Source organism: Loxodonta africana, chromosome 5, assembly GCF_030014295.1.
Source record: "Loxodonta africana isolate mLoxAfr1 chromosome 5, mLoxAfr1.hap2, whole genome shotgun sequence".
Taxonomy (NCBI): Eukaryota; Metazoa; Chordata; class Mammalia; order Proboscidea; family Elephantidae; genus Loxodonta; species Loxodonta africana.
The window spans coordinates 66,613,520-66,633,311 of record NC_087346.1 but is presented as its reverse complement, the minus strand read 5'-3'; positions in this window follow the sequence as shown (position 1 = coordinate 66,633,311).

Here is a 19,792-nt window from a genome sequence, read left to right as displayed (position 1 = left end):
TGCCTGACCCGAGCCATGATATTTTCAATAGCCTCATGTGCATGTGAAAGCTGGACAATGAATAAGGAAGACTGAAGAAGAATTGGTGTCTTTGAATTGTGGTGTTGGCAAAGAATACTGAACAAACCATGAACTGCCAGAAGAATGAACAAGTCTGTCTTGGAAGAAGTACAGCCAGAGTGCTCCTTGGAACCAAGGATGGTGAGACCTTGTCTCATGTACTTTGGACATGTTATCAAGAAGGACCAGTCCTTGGAGAAAGACATCATGCTCGCTAAAGTAAAAGGTCAGCAAAAAAGAGGAAGACCTTCAATGGGATGGATTGACATGGTGGCTGCAACAATGGGCTCAAACAAAGCAACAATTTTGAGGATGGCATAGGACAGGGCAGTGTTTTGTTCTGTTGTTCATGGGTCACTACGAGTTGGAACCGGCTCAATGGCACCTAACAACAACAACAATTCTTTCCCTCCTAGCCTCCTATCTTCCAGCCCCCCTACACACACACTGAAAAAGTGCAAGTTAAAGAGAAAAAAACTACAATTTTGAAGTGCAGATGAATTTACAATTATTCTACATTGGTTGAAACAAGCTAAAAAAATAAAATATTTAAAGTACAGTATTTAAGACAGTCAAAAACTGTAAAGTGATGTGATTTCATCACCAATAATGGTCACTGACTCAGGAAGAAGTAGCCACAGGTAGAGATTATTTGGTCCAGGGATTGCAGAGGCAAATGCCCCTAGGAGCTACACGGTTATCACAGATAAGTAAGAAGCTGGGTTAAGTCTGAGTAATTAATTACAGATAATTGTTACCATGAAGAAATGCCTATCCAATTCTTCAGGCTTTATAAGGTTTGCTGAGAAAATAAAAATTTGAATTTTAAAATGTTTCTAATAAATATTAAAATTTTTAAAACAATGCTCCAGCCTTACCAAATATGGATTTAGTCCAAAGTAAATCACTTTGCAACCTCTGATCCAATACAAGCCCTATATAACCTGCCCAAAGGCACATGAAGGGTCAGTGGCAAATTCAAAAGAGGTTTTCTCTGTCCTGAAAGAGTGCCCCCCCCACCACTACATACCACCCTGTATTCACTGACAGCTTTGTATTTCAGAAACCAGTGGCATCACTAGGGTTGGTGTCCGTCACTGCAGTAACTCATGGTGTCACTCTCCCCCCACCATTGACCTCCTCCCGTACCAGGACACACAGAATTCTTAGTAATGATTTTTGTACTAATGTGTCTTGTAAATCGTAATTCCTGTATATTACTCCTTCTTTTCCTTTAATTACTATTTCATTCTCAAGAAAGTTAGTGATATAGGTTCACAAATACTAATCACCACAAATTGTAGCTAAAACACCAAAAAACTGGGCAAAATCAGGGACTATAAAAACACCAGCAGCAAGGACAACAACAGCGTCTGCTTGTAGAACGTACAGACGAAAGCACGTGATGCCAAGTGTCATTGTAATTGGGTAATAATGACAGCTCAGCTTGGAGTGTATTACCAAAACAATCAAACCAAACCCACTGCCCCAGAGTCAATTCTGACTTGTAGTGACCCTATAGGACAGAGTAGAATTGCCTTATACAGTTTCCAAGGACCACCTGATGGATTGGAACCGCTGACCTTTGTGTTAGCAGCCAGTAGCACTTAACCACTACACCACCAGGGTTTCCCTGAGGGCATAAGAAAGTTCAAAAAGTAAATCAGCATAGAGTTTTAGCCTTGTAGGTATGTTGATACATGGAAGCTGAGCTTATGAAAAATATTTTTGTTATTATAACTAACCACAGGGATATTTTTATTTTAAAAAATAATACATTTCTGCTGAAACTGCACAAAAATTTTATAGGCAGTCATTTTGGTGTCACCTCCTCTGACAGTGTCACTTGGTACAGTTGGCACTCCCCTAGTGATACCACTGCCTAAACCATCTTTGTTGTCATGCTTCCTCTAATACCCAATACCTCTGGCCTTACTTTTCCTCTTCCATGAGAATCACTCCTCCTTGAGTCCCAATTATCTAACCTCTACTACAACAAGGACAGCCTTTCATGCCTATGACATGCCTTTATATATGATCTTTTCCTTCCACAGAAGATGCCCACTATGCTGGTCACTATCCTACTCTCCTTTACAAATGCTGCCCGCCATTTAAGGGCGAGTTCATACTCTGTATTCGAGGGAGCTTTCCTAGGAAGCTTTTCTATGAAGCCTTCCTTCTAAGAAATCTCTATCAATTTACCAGTTGCCATAGAATCGACACCGACTCATGGCAACCCCCATGTGTGTCAGAGTAGAACTGTGCTTCATAGGATATTCAATGGCTGGTTTTTCAGAAGTAGATAACCAGGCCTTTCTTTCAAGGCACCCTGGGTGGACTAAAACTTCCAACCTTTCAGTTAGCCACCATACATGTTAACCGTTTGCCTTATCCAGGGGCTCCTAAGAAATCTTACTGTACCTTTACTCAGTATCACATCATCTATTAATTTTGCTTTGTTTTGTACTGTTTATCTTATCTCCTCAAATCAACTATGAATTCCTCAGGAGTCAAAACCCTGTCTTCTACTTCTTTGTACCCTCTTAGCATTCTAACATAATAACAGTGAGTGTGCAATTTCCAAGTCCTCAGGAAAGAATGTTTGACTGATTGACCTCATAGTTCTTTCAGGATGAATATGAATACTTTAAATAATCTTCAAAGTTATTCCCCTAAGGGTAAATATGAAGAATCTAAAATACCAGTAAACCTTACAGAATAAACAAAATTCTAAAAGAAAAAAGATTAGCTTATATATTTCTTATATTTTTTTCAAGGAGTATTATAATTTAGGGCATGTTGGGAAACCCCTTAATAATACACTAATAAAATCAGAGAAAATTCAGAATTATAAAAACTTATTTGATTTTAGGCTGTCTTTCCCCATGGCTCTCAAATTATCTACAGATTTAAAAACTTTGGTAATTCATAGAAAGTCCCATCGGGAACACTGAATAACCAGGCAGTATAAATGGCAGAATTCTTGGGTGGTACAAACAATTAACCTCTGAAAGACTGGAGGGTTGAGTCTACCCAGGGGTACCTCCAAAGAAAGGCCTGGCTATCTACTTCTAAAAAAATCAGTCATTGAAAACCCTATGGAGCACAGTTCCACTTAACGCACGCAGTCACCATGATTTGGAATCAACTTGATTGCATCTGGTCGATAAATGGCAAGGAAGAAGTAATGATAGAAAGGTCTTCTCTATCACTTCTTTACATCACTTGAAGGGCTTTATCTAATCCCCAGCTGTAGCTATTATCTACGGTTGTGGATTTCACATATATAAAGTTGGATAAACACATAAATAGATCTAATCCCTGGCCGCCAGAAGCTTGGAATATGCAGCCATTCAGACCGGTTATAATTTATACTAGGTTGGAATTACAATACACAGGAAAGATGCCTGAGTGTTAATCACAGCTCTGCCATTACTAGTTGCAGGACCTCAGCAAGTTGCATAACCTCTCCATGTATCACATCCTTCCTTTGAAAACTAAAACCGGTCAGCCTACATGATCTCTAACGCCTCTTCCAACTCTAAGTGGGAGAAAAGTCTACATATACTGGACTAGTGATTTAAGAGGGTGTTTCAGACATTAAACAGCAGAAGAGATCACCAACACTCAGTCTTCAGTTCAAAATTTCAGAAGACTATAATTGTATTTCAATGCATCACTTTAACTGAAACAAGGGGAGTAAAGCCTGGGTTAGGGGATAAAAAATGTATTGCCAGAGGAAGACAAATGAGCTGGGTTTAAAGATGAGAACTAGGGAACAAAAAGCAAGTACAAAGCTATACAACATGGAAGTAGTAGAGGTAAGTGGGAAATAGTCAATGCAAATTAACAGAAAAAAAGGGAGAAGTAGGGCAGGAGCCAGAAATGGAAAAAAGCACACAATGGTAATTACAAAGAGAAGGTATTGAAAAATAGTGTCATGGTTCAGAAATTTAAAGCACTCCTCACCTGGGAAGAATGAACTCACACAGGAGTTCTCGATTCTAGAAAATCCACTGTGAAATAACCAGAATACACACTCTTGACTTAGAGATGGAAAATCTTAAGTCAACTTATGCTAACAATTCAAAGCAGTGCAATAACATACTATTAGGAGAAACTCATACCCTCTGGGGTCAAGCTCCATATTTCCTCCATCCCCCTCTGATTTTTCAGCTGCAGCTCTAGTGAACAGTTTCAAGAACGTTCAGGCTTCATTTATTTTGACAGCATCCTAACTCAAGTGGGCACCATACCTCTTTGTGCTTCATGACCCAAGGCCTTCTCCAACTTCAAGAAAGTCTGCTTAGGCCCTGAACATGCTCAGCCTGAAAGTGCAGGAGGAGTCAAGGCCCTCAGGGGAAACCTTTAACCAATAAGGTGCAGTAGCCAATGCAACAAGGTGCTCCAGCCTCAGCTCCTTAGGCAGACAACCCAGGGATGCTTTCTGTTTGCCTCTCAAGAAGTCTTTCATTGCCACTTAATCAAGCCCCCATTTCCCACTGTAGAGACCTATCTTGTGCTCTCCTCCCCCTCTCTCCTGCTCTCTGGAATGACCACTGAAATATACCATCTTCAGCCACATCTTAGTGTCAGTCTCTGGTGCAGACTGATTTTTTTTAAAAATTGGCCTCTATAGAGGAAACTCTTGCAAGTAATGAGAAGTAGTCAAATATAAAGAGTACCAATGATATTGGAAAGCATGAAACTTGGAGTCTTAACTCTGTTACCAAGTGGTTGTATGGTCTTGGACAAGTCAGTTAACCTGTCCAATCTGTGGTTTTCACATCTGTAAAAGGCAAGTGTCAGACTAGGTATTTTATGTTGTTCCACTTAAAATAGTCTTTAACTTGAAAATGTATGTACCCCCCAAAATTGTATGTGTCTTCAGAAAAGATGAGATCAAATGGATAAAGTCCTAGTACATCTTGATTGTTGGACTGTAATTCCAACTAAAAAACAGCCTGTTAAACAGTAAAGCCTTTCCAAGAGCCTGCAGTGATGGAATCTGATTCACGTTTTCAGGAGGGATGTTTATTTCTGTGCCAGGTTCTCAAATGCTCTAATTTCAAATCATGTAAAATACCTGCATTTATCACCAGAAAGAATGGTATCAGTGACCATATGGGTTGATTCTCTAAACACCCTAAACGAGTTGGAAGCCTGTTTTGCAGCTCTAAGACAGGTGTTTACTTCTTTTATTTATAACATACTTCCTTTTTAAAGGGAGCTATGCAAAGAATAATCAGATTAATTTTCATTGCCGCTGTAAATCAAACATTCATAATTCCATAAAATTATCTGCCTTGATCTATGTGAATACAATGCCAAATTAATGTATATGTTTAAACAGCACTCTGACATGTTTTGAATCATGAGAAACTATTGAAGGAACAGCTTCTCACAATTTTGTTTACAGATCAGAATAATAGAAAGAAAATCTGCATTTGCTTGTTCTTGGAATTTCTTTTCTGCATCAGCTTTTCACTTCCCAGGAGACTAAGTCCCTTATATGTGAAATATTTTCGAACACATTCTAGTCAGCTAGCACACATTCTGCAGAGGTTCTATTTATGGAATTCAGAAATAATGTGGTACAAGAAAGAGAAGTGAAGTTACGAATGTCTGACATACACTAATTGGCCAGGAGAAGATAAAATTAAACCAAATGGTGCCTATACCGAAGTCTAAGTGCCTTCTACTCAAGTCTCATATCGTTGCAGAGTGTGAAAGGGAAGAAAAGACAGTAACTGGGAGGCAGGCGCTCCTGTGGCAGAATCAAGTTCAAGTTCACACTTGTTCATCTGACTAAGTACCCTGTTTCTGAGTCTGTCAGCAATAGCAGAGGTTCGCTCTTGGTTTCAGAGACTGTATCAGATAGAGATTATCCTTTATACAACAATATCCTATTACTAACCTACTCTTGGACCCAGAGAAGCCCCATGCTCCTGCCTGGGAAATTTAAAGTCAATGATCGTGGTTTATATAAGATATGAAGACATATAAGATTGCGATTTATGTTGCTGTTGTTGTTAGGTTATGTCGAGTCCGTTCGGACTCACAGTGACCCTATGCACAACAGAACAAAATACTGCCCTGTCCTGCACCAGCCTCACAATCGTTGCAGCCACTGTGCCAATCCATCTCACTGAGGATCTTCCTCTCTTTCACTGACCCTCTGCTTTACCAAGCATGGATGTCCTTCTCCAGGGACTGATCCCTCCTGACAACATGTTCAAAGTATGTGAGATGTAGTCTCACCATCCTGGCTTCTAAGGAGCATCCTGGTTGTACTTCTCCCAAGACAGATTTGTTCGTTCTTCTGCAGTCCATGGTATATTCAATATTCTTCACCAACACCACAATTCAAAGGCGTCAATTCTTCTTCAGTCTTCCTTAATCATTATCCAGCTTTCACATGCATATGAGGTGATCGAAAACACCATGGCTTGGGTCAGGTGCACCTTAGTCTTCAAGGTGACATCTTTGCTTTCCAACACTTTAAAGAGGTCTTTTGCAGCTGATAAGGTCACATCCTACATTTGAAATATTCAGGGAGGAGATATAAAAATATTACTTTTCAGATCTCCAAACAGGAACAAGTTCGTTTTGAAGAACAGTATTTGTCATATCAGGACACACAAACAGAAGTCCACTGGGAACACATGTTGAAAAAGAAGTCCTAGTAGTGAAAGGTACATTTTCATTCTACCCCCATTTATGTAGTCCATCAGGAACAAGGTCTGTGTCATCTAAAAACTCTCTAAATATGGTCTAACTTTTTTTTTCCCTTTTAAATCCAGGTCAGGCAAGGCAAGGCATACATCTTAAGCAAATTTGAAATAGTGTTTGTTGAATGCCAACTCTGAGCCAGACATTGAGCTAAGTGTTTTCTATGTGTAATCACTTTTTTTTCCTTGCAAAGTAAAATTTTGCTGAAGGTAATTCAAAAAATAGTTGCAGCAGTACATCAACAGGGGACTGCTAGAAATTAAAGCCAAATTCAGAAGAGGACATGGAATGAGGGTTATTATTGCTGATGTCAGATGGATCTTGGATGAAAACAGAGAATAACAGAGAGATACTGACCTGTGTTTTATTGACTATGCAAAGGCATTCAACTGTGTTGATCATAACAAATTATAAATAACATTGCAGAGAATGGGAATTTTAGAACACTTAATTGTGCTCCTGAGGAACGTGTACATAGACCAATAGACAGTGGTTCGAACAGAACAAGCGGATACTGGGTGCTTTAAAATCGGAAAGGGTGTGCATCAGGGTTGGATCCTTTCACCATACCTATTCGATCTGTATGCTAAGAAAATAATTTGAGAAGCTGGACTACAGAAAAAAGAATGCAGCATCAGGATTGGAGGAAGACTCACTAACAACTTGCAACATGCAGATGACAACCTTTCTTGCTGAAAGTGAAGAGGGCTTTAAGTACTTGCTGATGAAGATCAAAGACTACAGCCTTCAGTATGAATTACACCTCAACATAAACAAAAGAAAAATCCTGACAACTGGATCAAGAAGTAACAGCATGATAAATGGAGAAAAGATTGAAGTTGTCAAAGATTTCATTGTACTTGGGTCCACAATCAACACCCGTGGAAGCAGCAGTCAAGAAGTCAAGCAATATATTACATTGGGCAAATCTGCTGCAAAAGACCTTTTTAAAGTGTTAGGAAGCAAAGATGTCACTTGAGGACTAAGGTGCGCTTGACCCAAGTCATGATATTTTCAATCACCTCATATGCATGAAGGCTGGACAATGAATAAAGATGACCAAAGAAGAATTGATGCCTTTGAATTACAGTATTGGTGAAGAATATCGAATACACCATGGACTGCCAGAAGAACAAACAAGTCTGTCTTGTAAGAAGTTTACCCAGAGTACTCCTTGGAATTGAGGGTGGGGACACTTCGTCTCATGTTACTTTGAACATGTTATCAGGAGGGATCAGTCCCTGGAGAAGTACGTCACGATCGGTAAGGCAGAGGGTCAGCGAAAAAGAGGAAGGCCCTTAACAAGATGGACTGACACAGTGGCTGCAACAATGGGATCAAACATAGCAACAATTGTGAGGATGGCACAGGATGGGCAATATTTTGTTCTGTTGTACATAGGGTCACTATGACTCAGAACCGACTCAACGGCACCTAACTACAAAGTCTGTTTTTTAAGATCTCCTTGCACTATAGCATCTTCATCATATTTAGTAAATGGACTCAACCTCTGCTAGCTACTGGAAGGAGGTGTCCAGTAAAGAAGGTAACAGGTAGGCAGAGCTATGAGTAAACCATTGCCTTGGATTCAATTCCAACTCATGACGACCACACATGTTTGAGAATAGAGCTGCTACTTGGGGTTTTCTTGGCTGTGATCTTCACTGAAGCAGATCACCAGGACTTCTCCCATGGCACCACTGGGTGGATTCGAATCACCAACCCTTAGGTTAGCAGCCAATTGTAAACCATTGCACCACTCAGGGACCTAGAGGTATGATTAGAGCTGGAAAATATTAAGTGTGATTCAGTCTCCTCTTTCCTTCACTCAAAATGATTTAGTAATTTAGGTGTTTAACTCAAAATGCACAAAAATCTATGATTCTGAGAGATTGAAAACTATATATTTCTTTACAAAAAGTACCTAGTATAATCACAAAGGAAAAATCTAATTACTCTGAGAGAAGCCAGTTGGCATTCCACAGTTATTTTAAGATAATGACATAAATGTCTTTAGCTTATGGGAGCCACTTCTCTTTTATCTACTGTTAGGATTTGGGGCTTCTTCCTTATACTAATGATTTAGTTGGTAGAAAGAAAACTTTTAGAAAGCAAGGCTTAAGGAGTTACATTTGAAATATAAAACCCTTGAACTATTAACAAATGCAGTAAAATTACTCCAAAATATAACCACAAAATTCACTCTCTGAGAAGAATTTCAAGAATTATTCGGTATTCCTTTTCCTCATATAATAATTTGTTTATTTATTACATTTAGAAGAATATATTCTATCTCTATAAACATAAGAGGAAACCCTGGTGGCATAGTGGTTAAGTGCTATGGTTGCTAACCAAGAGGTCAGCAGTTCAAATCCTCCAGGCGCTCCTCGGAAACTCTATGGGGCAGTTCTACTCTGTCCTATAGGGTCGCTATGAGTCGGAATCGGCTCGACGGCACTGGGTTTGGGTATAAACATAAGAAAGTCACACTATTCATAAAATCTATTGCATAAATTCTAAGATAATGAGCACTATTAGTGAATGACTTTTTCCCTCACTTCTTAGTCTCCTTTACAGGAATTCTTATCTATGAATTCCTTTCAACTGTTTAGCAATCTATGCACTGTCTAAGGCATATGTCATTTTCTGTATAGCTATGATCTTTAAAAAAAGTTGTTTGTCCATTTCTAAGATTTTATTTTTTTTTTTAGTTTATAGCTTGAACAAGCTCTCATATTTTATCCATTGTACTCTTTGTGCATCTTGACTTCTAAATTGCACAGTTTTGGACAACGACTTTTGCACAAAGGAAATAGTGTTCAATTTTGCTTCTGATTTCCAGTTTTCCCTCACTTGTAATTTTAATTCAACTTTCATGTGTACTCCTGAGCTTTCATTTGTAGTTGTGATTGAACAAGAAAATTGTCCTAAAAAGGACAAAGAACCCTAAACCAGTAATTGAACAAGCAGGCTCTCACAGAAAAAGGAGAAAGAGAAGAGACTATAGTAATTTAGGAATAATAATGATAATAGCTAACTCTTAGTGGGTGCTCAGGCACTGTTACATGAAATAACTCATTTAATTCATAAAACAATCTCATGAGGAAGGTTACCCTATTATTTCCATTTAAAATAGAAAGAAATTGAGACACAGAAAACCTCAGTAACTTGTCCAATTTTTTTTTCAGCTAGTAATTAGTGGAGCCAATATTTAAACCTAGACAGTCGGACTGTAAAGCCAGATTGCTTAACCACAGTACTACACTGCCTCTCAAATTTTATTGAGTTAACATTGTCAACAAATAATATTCCCTAAACAGTGTTATAGGTGAGCATGGCATTAGAAGCTTCTGAAATTTAATCAAGACACAATACTAAGTGTTCATGAGTATTTATTAGAAAAAAAGGCATATGCTTAGATCCAGGAATTCAGAAGATTTCAAAAAGATTTAACTATTTGCAATCCTCATCCAAATCCAACAACATTCTTTAATGAAATGGAAAAACTAATCTCCAACTTTACATGGAAAGGAAAGAGGCCCGAAATAGCTAAAGCAATATTGAAAACAAAGTTGGAGGCCTCACACTTCCCGATCTCAAACCTTACTATACAGCCATGGCAATCAAAACATCCTGGTACTGTTTCAATGACAGACACATAGACCAATGGAATAGAATTGAGGCCTAGAAATAAATCATCCATCTATGGGTAGCCAATCTTCGACAAAGGGTCAAAGTTCATTCAGTGGGAAAGAAACAGTCTGTTTAACAAATGGTGTTGGCAAAACTGGTTATCTATTGGCAGAAAAATGAAACAAGATCCATACCTCATGCCATGTGCAAAAAAGAATGTAAAATGGATCAAAGACCTAAATGTTAAAGCTAAAGCTATAAAGCTCCTAGAAGGTAATACAGGGACAAAACTAGGGGACCTAATTTTTGGCATAAATAGTCTATCAAACACAACTAAAAATGCACGAACAACAAAAGATAAATTAGGTAACTGGGAGCTCCTAAAAATTAAATATTTATATTCATCAAAAGACTTGCCAAAAGACTAAAAAGACAACGTACAGACTGGGAAAAAATCTTTGGCAACAACATATCTGACAACATGTCTCTAAAATATATAGAAAATTTCAACAATTCAAGAACAAAAGACAAACAATTGAATCAAAAAATGGACAAAGGACATGAACAGACACTTCACCAAAGAGGACATTCAGGCAGCCAACAGACACATGAAAAGACGCTCGCAATCATTACCTGTCGTTGTTGTTGTTAGGTGCTGTCAAGTCATTTCCAACTCATAGTGATCCCATGCGCTATGAACAAAACACTGTGCAGTCCTGTGCCATCCTTACAATAATTTCTATGATTGAGCCCATCACTGCAGCCACTGTGTCAATCCATCTCATTGAGGGTCTTCTTCTCTTTCCCTGGCCCTCTGCTTTACCAAACACGATGTCCTTCTCCAGGGACGGGTCCCTCCTGATAACATGCCTAAATTATGTGAAACAAAGTATCACTGCCCTTGCTTCTAAGGAGCATTCTGGCTGTACTTCTTCCAAGAGGGACTTGTTTGTTCTTCTGGCAGTCCATGGTATATTCAATACCCTTCACCAACACCATAATTCAAAGGCATCAATTCTTCAGTCTCCCTTTTTCATGGTCCAGCTTTCACATGCATATGAGGTGACTGAAAATACTATGGCTTGGGTCCTTAAAGTGATATCTTTACTTTTTTAACACTTTAAGAGGTCTTTTGCAGCAGATTTGCCGAAAGCAATACATCATACGACTTTCTTTTTCTTTTTCTTTTTTGTGCATCAGGTGAAAGTTAACAGCTAAATTAATTTCTCATTGAAAAATTCATACACATATTGTTTTGTAACATTGGTTGCCATCCCCACACACACACATACAAAAATACATGTTCCTGTTTCCACCCTGGGTTCCCTGTGTCCATTCGTCTGGTTCCTATTCCTTCCTGCCTTCTTGTTCCTTTTTTTTTTTCCTGACAGATGGGGCTGTTTGGGTGCCAGGGATTTCCATGGTCACCTGACAGTTTCCTGCCCTCAGTATCTTCAGCCTTGACCTGTGTCCTTGCGGTGTCCTAGAGGCCATGAGAAGCATCCTCACAACCTCCTGGATGGCAGACGGCTGCCTGACTGGGTCAAGGTTGATACGTAGAGCACACATATCCCATTCAGATGGCCCTTGCCTTGTCAGAGATCGCCAGTAAATCTCAGCACACTCTACAGATCCCTGAGGCAGCCTGGAGTCCTCCTCAATCCAGGGGCTGCTGCCAACACCAGGTTCACCAAGAGAGAGAAAATGTTGGGTTGTTCCAGACTGAAGTGTGACACCCTGGATCCCATGAACCCAAGCCTCACTGATCCATAAGCTGCAGGGCAATGGGTTTCATTGCCTTCTATAACAGCACTCCACTGTCCACTCCAGGAGTGGGGTCAAGTGCAGAAAGACGATCCAACGGAATGTGGAAATTATCAAACAGCATCATTAATGTCCCACCCAAGTAAACTTTTGCTGAAGATCATTCAAAAGTGGTTACAGCAGTACATCGACAGGGAACTGCTAGAAATTCAAGCAGATTCAGAAGAGGAGGTGAAATAAGGGACATCATTGTTGGCATCAGTTGGATATTGGCATCATCCCCAAGACCATTCTATGCACCAGAACTCTGAGGCACGGAAAGACTGCCCATTTGGTCTCGTATGTTTGATTGAACTATGAAACACGTTCCTCACGTGTATTAATTTTTTGTTTCATAAGCCTGTCTAATCTTTGTCTGAAAAGTGGGCTTTGGGAATGGTTTCAGTTCTGAGTTAGCAGAATATCCAGGGGCCATAGTTTTGGGGGTTTCTCTAGTCTCTGTCAGACCATTATGTCTGGTCTTTTTATGTGAACTTAAATTCTGTTCTACATTTTTCTCCTGCTCTGTCCAGGACTCTCTTTTGTGATCCCTGTCAGGGTGGTTGTTGGTGGTAACTGGGCACCATCTAGTTCTTCTGGTGTCTGGCTGGTGAGGTCTCTAGTTCATATGGTCGTTTAGTTCTTTGGGCTAGTAATTTCCTTTTGTCTTTGGTCTTCTTCATTCTCCTTTGCTCCAGGAGGGTTGGGACCAATATATGTATCTTAGATGGCTGCTCAAAGGCTTTTAAGACTCCAGATGCTACTCACCAAAGTGGGATGTAGAACATTTTCTTTATAAACTGTATTATTCCAGTTCACCTAGACGTCCCCTGAGACTATAGCGCCAGGCCCCAGCCCCAGCGACTCCATCCTCAAAGTGTCTGGATGTGTCTAGGAAACTTCCATGCTTTGGCTTTGGTCCATTTGTGATGATTTCCCCAGTATGTGTGTTGCATTATTTGATTTCTTGATTGCTGCTTCTGTGGGCATTGATTGTGAATCCAAGTAACATGAAATCCTTGACAATTTCAACGTTTTCTCCATTTAACATAATATTGCTTATTGGTCCAGTTGTGAGGATTTTTATTTTCTTTATGTTGAGGTGTAATTCATACTGAAGGCTGTAGTCTTTGATCTTCGTCAAAAAGTGCTTCAAGTTCTCTTAACTTTCCGCAAGCAAGGTTGTGTCATATGCATATCACAGGTTGTTATTAAGTCTTTCTTCAATCCTGATGCCGAGTTCTTCTTAAACTTCTTGGATTATTTGCTCAGTATACAGATTGATTAAGTATGGTGAAAGGATACAACCCTGACACACTCCTTTCCTGATTTAAACCTCGCATTATCCCCTTGTTCTATTCAAACGACTGCCTGTTGTTCTATTATAGGTTCCACATGAGCACAATTAAGCATTCTGGAATTCCCATTCTTCAGTGTTATCCATAATTTCTTGTGATTCACACAGTTGAATGCATTTGCATAGTCAATAAAACACAGGTAAACACCTTTCTGATAGTCTTTGATTTCAGCCAAGATCCATCTGACATCAGCAATGGTAACCCTCGTTCCACATCCTCTTCTAAATTCAGCTTGAATTTCTGGCAGTTCCATGTCAATGTACTGATGCAACCATTTTTGAATTATCTTCAGCAAAATTTTACTTGTGCATGATATTAATGACACTTTTGATAATTTTCCCATTCTGTTGGATCTCCTTTCTATAGAATGGGCACAAATATGGATCTCTTCCAGTCGGTTGGCCAAGTAGCTGACTTCCAAATTTCTTGGTGTAGATGAATGAGTGCTTCCAGCTTTGCATCTATTTGTTGAAACATCTCAATTGTATTCCATCAAGTCCTGGAGCCTTGCTTTTTGCCAGTGCCTTCAGTGTAGCTTGGACTTCTTCTTTCAATACCATCAGTTGTTGATCATATGCTACCTGCTGAGACCAATTCTTTATGGTACACTGACTCTGTGTATTCCTTCCATCTTCTTTTGATGCTTCCTGTATCATTCAATATTTTGCACATAGGATCCTTCAGTATTGCAACTCAAGGCTTGAATTTTTTCTTCAGTCCTTTCGGCTTCAGAAACACCAAGTGTGTTCTTCCCTTTTGGCTTTCTACTTCAGGTCCTTCCACATTTCATTATAAAACTCTGCTTTGTCTTCTTGAGCCGCCCTTTGAAATCTTCCGTTCAGCTCTTTTACTTCATCATTTCTTCCATTCACTTTAGCTATTATATATTCAAGAGCAAGTTTCAGAGCTTCTTCTGACAACCATTTTGGTCTTTTCTTTCTTTCTTGTCTTTTTAATGATCTCTTGTTTTCTTCACATATGATGTCCTTGATGTCATCCCACACTCATCTGGTCTTTAGTCATTAGTGTTCAATGTATCAAATCTATTCCTGAGATGGTCTCTAAATTCAGGTGGAATATACTCAAGGTTGTACTTTGGCTCTCGTGGACTTGTTCTACTTTTCTTCAGCTTCCCCTTGAACTTGCATATAAGCAATTGATGGTCTATTCCACAGCCAGCCCTTGGCCTTATTATGACTGATGATATTGAGCTTCTTTATTGTCTCTTTCCAGAAAAGTAGTCTACTTGATTCCTGTATGTTTCATCAGTCAGGGTCCACATGTATAAAAAATAGTCACCATTTATGTTGTCGAAAAAAGATATTTCCAATGAATAGGTTGTTGGCCTTGCAAAAGTCTATCATGTGACCTCCAGCATCATTTCTATCACCAAGTCTGTATTTTCTAACTACTATTCTTCTTTCAGCTTGAACTTCCATATGAGCAATTGATGGTCTGTTCCACAGTTGGCCCCTGGCCTTGTTCTGACTGATGATATTGAGCTTTTCCATCCTCTCTGTCCACAGATGTAGTCAATTTGATTTCTGTGTGTTCCATCTGGTGAGGTCCATGTGTATAGTCACCGTTTATGTTGGTGAAAGAAGGTATTTGCAATGAAGAAGTTGTTGGTCTTGCAAAATTCTATCATTCGATCTCTGGCATTGTTTCTATCACCAAGGCCGTATTTTCCAACTACTGATCCTTCTTTGTTTCCAACTTTCGCACTAAAATCCCAGTAATTATCAATGCATCTTGATTGCATGTTTGATCAATTTCAGACTGCAGCAGCTGATAAAAATCTTCTATTTCTTCATCTTTGGCCCCAGTGGTTGGTGGGTAAATTTGAATAATAGTCGTATTAACTGGTGTTCCATGTAGGTGTATGGATATTATCCTATCACTGACAGCATTGTACTTCAGGATAGATGTTGAATGTTCTTTTTGACAATGAATGCAACACCATTCCTCTTCAAGTTGTCATTCCTGGCATAGTAGACTTATATGATTGTCTGATTCAAAAAGGCCAATACCAGTCCATTTCAGTTCACTAATGCCTAGGATATTGATGTTAATGCATTCCATTTCATTTTTGACGATTTCTAATTTTTCTAGATTCATACCTCTTACATTCCAGGTTCCGATTATTAATGGATGTTTGTAGCTGTTTCCCCTCATTTTAAGTCATGCCACATCAGCAAATGAAGGTCCGGAAAGCTTTACTCCATCCATGCCCTTAAGGTCGACTCTACTTTGAGGAGGCAGCTTGTCCCCAGTCATCTTTTGAGTGCCTTCCAACCTGGGGGGTTCATCTTCCAGCACTATATCAGACAATATTCCACTGCTATTCATAAGCTTTTCACTGGCTAATACTTTTCAGAAGTAGACTGCCGGGTCCTACTGATGATTTGTGGAATGACATCAAGGACATCATACACGAAGAAAGCAAGAAAGAAAAGTCAGGAAAGAAAGAAAAGACCAAGATGGATGTCAAAGGAAACTCTGAAACTTGCTCTCAAATGTCGAGCAGCTAAAGCAAAAGGAAGAACTGATGAAGTAAAAGAACTGAACAGAAGATTTCAAAGGGCAGCTGGAAAAGACAAAGTAAAGTATTATAATGACATGTACAAAGAGCTGGAAATAGAAAAACCAAAAGGGAAGAACACACTCGGCGTTTCTCGAGCTGAAAGAATTGAAGAAAAAATTCAAGCCTCGGATTGCAATAGTGAAGGATTCTATGGGGAAAATATTAAATGACACAGGAAGCATCAAAAGAAGATGGAAGGAATACACAGAGTCAGTATACCAAAAAGAAATAGTCGATGTTCAAACATTTCAAGAAGTAGCGTATGATCAGGAACCAATGGTACTGAAGGCAGAAGTCCAAGCTGCTCTGAAGGCATTGGCAAAAAACAAAGGTCCAGGAATTGATGGAATATCAATTGAGGTATTTCAACAAACGGATGCAGTGCTGGAAGTGTTCACTCGTCTATGCCAAGAAATATGGAAAACAGCTTCCTGGCCAACTGACTGGAAGAGATCCATATTTATGCCTATTCCCAAGAAAGGCGATCCAACCGAATGTGGAAATTATAGGACAATATCATTACTATCACACACAAGCAAAATTTTGTTGAAGATCATTTAAAAACAGCTGCAGTAGTATATTGACAGGCAACTGTCAGAAATTCAGGCTGGTTTCAGAAGAGGACGTGGAATCAGGGATATCATTGCTGATGTCAGCTGGATCCTGGCTGAAAGCAGAGAATACCAGAAGGACGTTTACCTGTGTTTCACTGACTATGCAAAGGCATTCGACTGTGTGGATCATAACAAATTATGGATAACGTTGCAAAGAATGGGAATTCCAGGACACTTAATCGTGCTCCCAAGGAACCTTTACATAGATCAAGAGGCAGTTGTTCGGACAGAACAAGGGGATACTGATTGGTTTAAAGTCAAGAAAGGTGTGCACCAGGCTTGTATTCTTTCACCATACCTATTCAATCTGTATGCTGAGCAAATAATCTGAGGACTATATGAAGAAGAACAGGGCATCAGGATTGGAGGAAGGATCATTAACAACCTGCATTATGCAGATGACACAACCTGGCTTGCTGAAAGTGAAGAGGACTTGAAGCACTTACTAATGAAGATCAAAAACCACAGCCTTCAGTATGGATTGCACCTCAACATAAAGAAAACAAGAATGCTCACAACTGGACCAATGAGCAACATCATGATAAACGGAGAAAACATTGAAGTTGTCAAGGATTTCATTTTACTTGGATCCACAATCAACAGCCATGGAAGCAGCAGTCAAGAACACAAAAGACACATTGCGTTGGGTAAATCTGCTGCAAACCTCTTTAAAGTGTTGAAGAGCAAAGATGTCACCTTAAAGACTAAGGTGTGCCCGACCCAAGCCATGGTATTTTCAATTGTTTCATATGCATGTGAAAGCTGGACAATGAATAAGGAACACCGAAGAAGAATTGGTGCCTTTGAGTAGTGGCGTTGGTGAAGAACATTGACTATACCATGGACTGCCAGAAGAATGAATAAATCTGTCTTGGAAGAAGTACAACCAGGATGCTCCTTAGAAGCAAGGATGGCGAGACTACGTCTTACATACTTTGGACATGTTGTCAGGAGGGATCAGCACCTGGAGAAGGATATCATGCTTGGCAGAGTACAGGGTCAGCGGAAAAGAGGAAGACCCTCAACGAGGTGGATTGACACAGTGGCTGCAACAATGAGCTCAAGCATAACAACGATTGTAAGGATGGCTCAGGACCAGGCAGTGTTTCGTTCTGTTGTGCATAGGGTCGCTATGAGTAAGAGCCGACTCAACGGCACCTAACAACAACATTCTTCTTTATTTCCTACTTTCCCATTTCAATCACCAGTAAATTATCAATGCATTTTGACTGCATGTGTGATCAATTTCAGATTGCATAATTTGGTAAAAATCTTTATTTCTTCATCTTTGACATTAGTGGTTTGTGCATAAATTTGAATATTTGTATTAACTGGTCTTCCTTGTAGGCCAATGAATATCATCCTATCACCGAAAGTATTGTACCTCGCGATAGATCTTGAAATGTTCTTTTTGACAATGAATGCAACACCATTCATCTTAAATTTGTCATTCCCAGCATAGTATACTATACGATTATCAGATTCAAAATGGTCATTACCAGTCCATTTAATCCCACTAATGCCTAGAATAGATGCAAATCAAAATGAGAATGAGATACCATTTTACCAGTGCAAAAATGGCACTGACCAAAAGAAAAAAAAAAGCAGAAAACAACAAATGCCTGCAAGGTTGTGGGGAGATTGGAACTCTTGCACACTGATGACTTTGGCAAACTGTATCGTGCTTCCTCAAAAAGGTAGAAATAGAAATATTTTATGATCCAGCAATCCCACTCCTAGGTATATGTCCAAGAGATACAAGAGCAGTGACACGAATAGACATATGCACACCTATTTTCATTGCAGCATTATTCACAATAGCAAAAAGATGGAAACAGCCTAAGTGCCCATCAACAGATGAATAGGTAAACAATTTGTAGTACATACATACAATGGAATGCCATGCAACTCTAAAGAATAATGAGGAGTCCTCAAAACATCTTATTACCATGAATGAATCTGGAGGGCATTATGCTGAGTGAAATAAGTCAATCACAAAAGGACAAATATTGTATGGTCCCACTATTGTAAAGACTCAAGAACAGATGTACACACAGAAACCAACGTTCTTTGAATGGTTACCAGGGATGGGAGGGGGAGGGAGATACCCTTTGCAGTCAAGTCTATTTGACTCATAGCAGTACAACATAGATTTTTTAGTTCAGAGTCTACAATAAAGTTTCCAATTGGTCTCAAAGGTTTTACAAAATAGAATCTTCTGAGTATTCTAGGTCACATTTGCCCTACAGGTATCTCTTCAACTATGGAGAAGGTACATACAATGGATTGTAATAAAAAACGGTGCTACTTTGCAACTCACTTCAAAACATTATTATTATTTCTATTACTCTATTGTTATGTTAAAGATGTTTTAGCATCTCTGGAAGTGTTTCTTCACTGTTTTTATGTATAGAAAGGTACACCATATACTATATACTAAGACAAACATTTAGATATGAACTGTACCTCACTGTTTCGACTTATGTACAAATTCATCTTAAAGACAGACTTAGGAACAGAACTCATTCATAATTCAGGTATTGTCTTTAATGGTAAAGGGTCAGCAGTGCAAATCCACCAGCTGCTCCTTGGAAACTCTGTGGGGCATTTCTACTCTGTCCTATAGGGTCACTATGCGTCGGAATCGACTCTACAGCAATGGGTTGGAATGTGGGTTAAGTCTGCACAATTTGACCAAGGTAAATGAAGACTTTCCCAGTCACTGACTGGAATTAGCAGGCACAGAACATTCCATTCAGAAGGAAATACATGAAAAGACACAGCTCTTCAGGGAATAACCAGAGTCTTGGATTCACAGGGGCAAGAGATGATGCTAGCAAGAGTATAATGTATAACTTGATTTCTATATTAAGGAATTTGGACTTTATGGGAGAACCCGCTGAATACATGCAAGCAGGGAGGAGACTTGGTTCAATATATTTATAAAATTCACTCTCACATCAGTGTGTTGATGCATTCAAATGGAGAGACAGCTGAGGCAGAAGAGT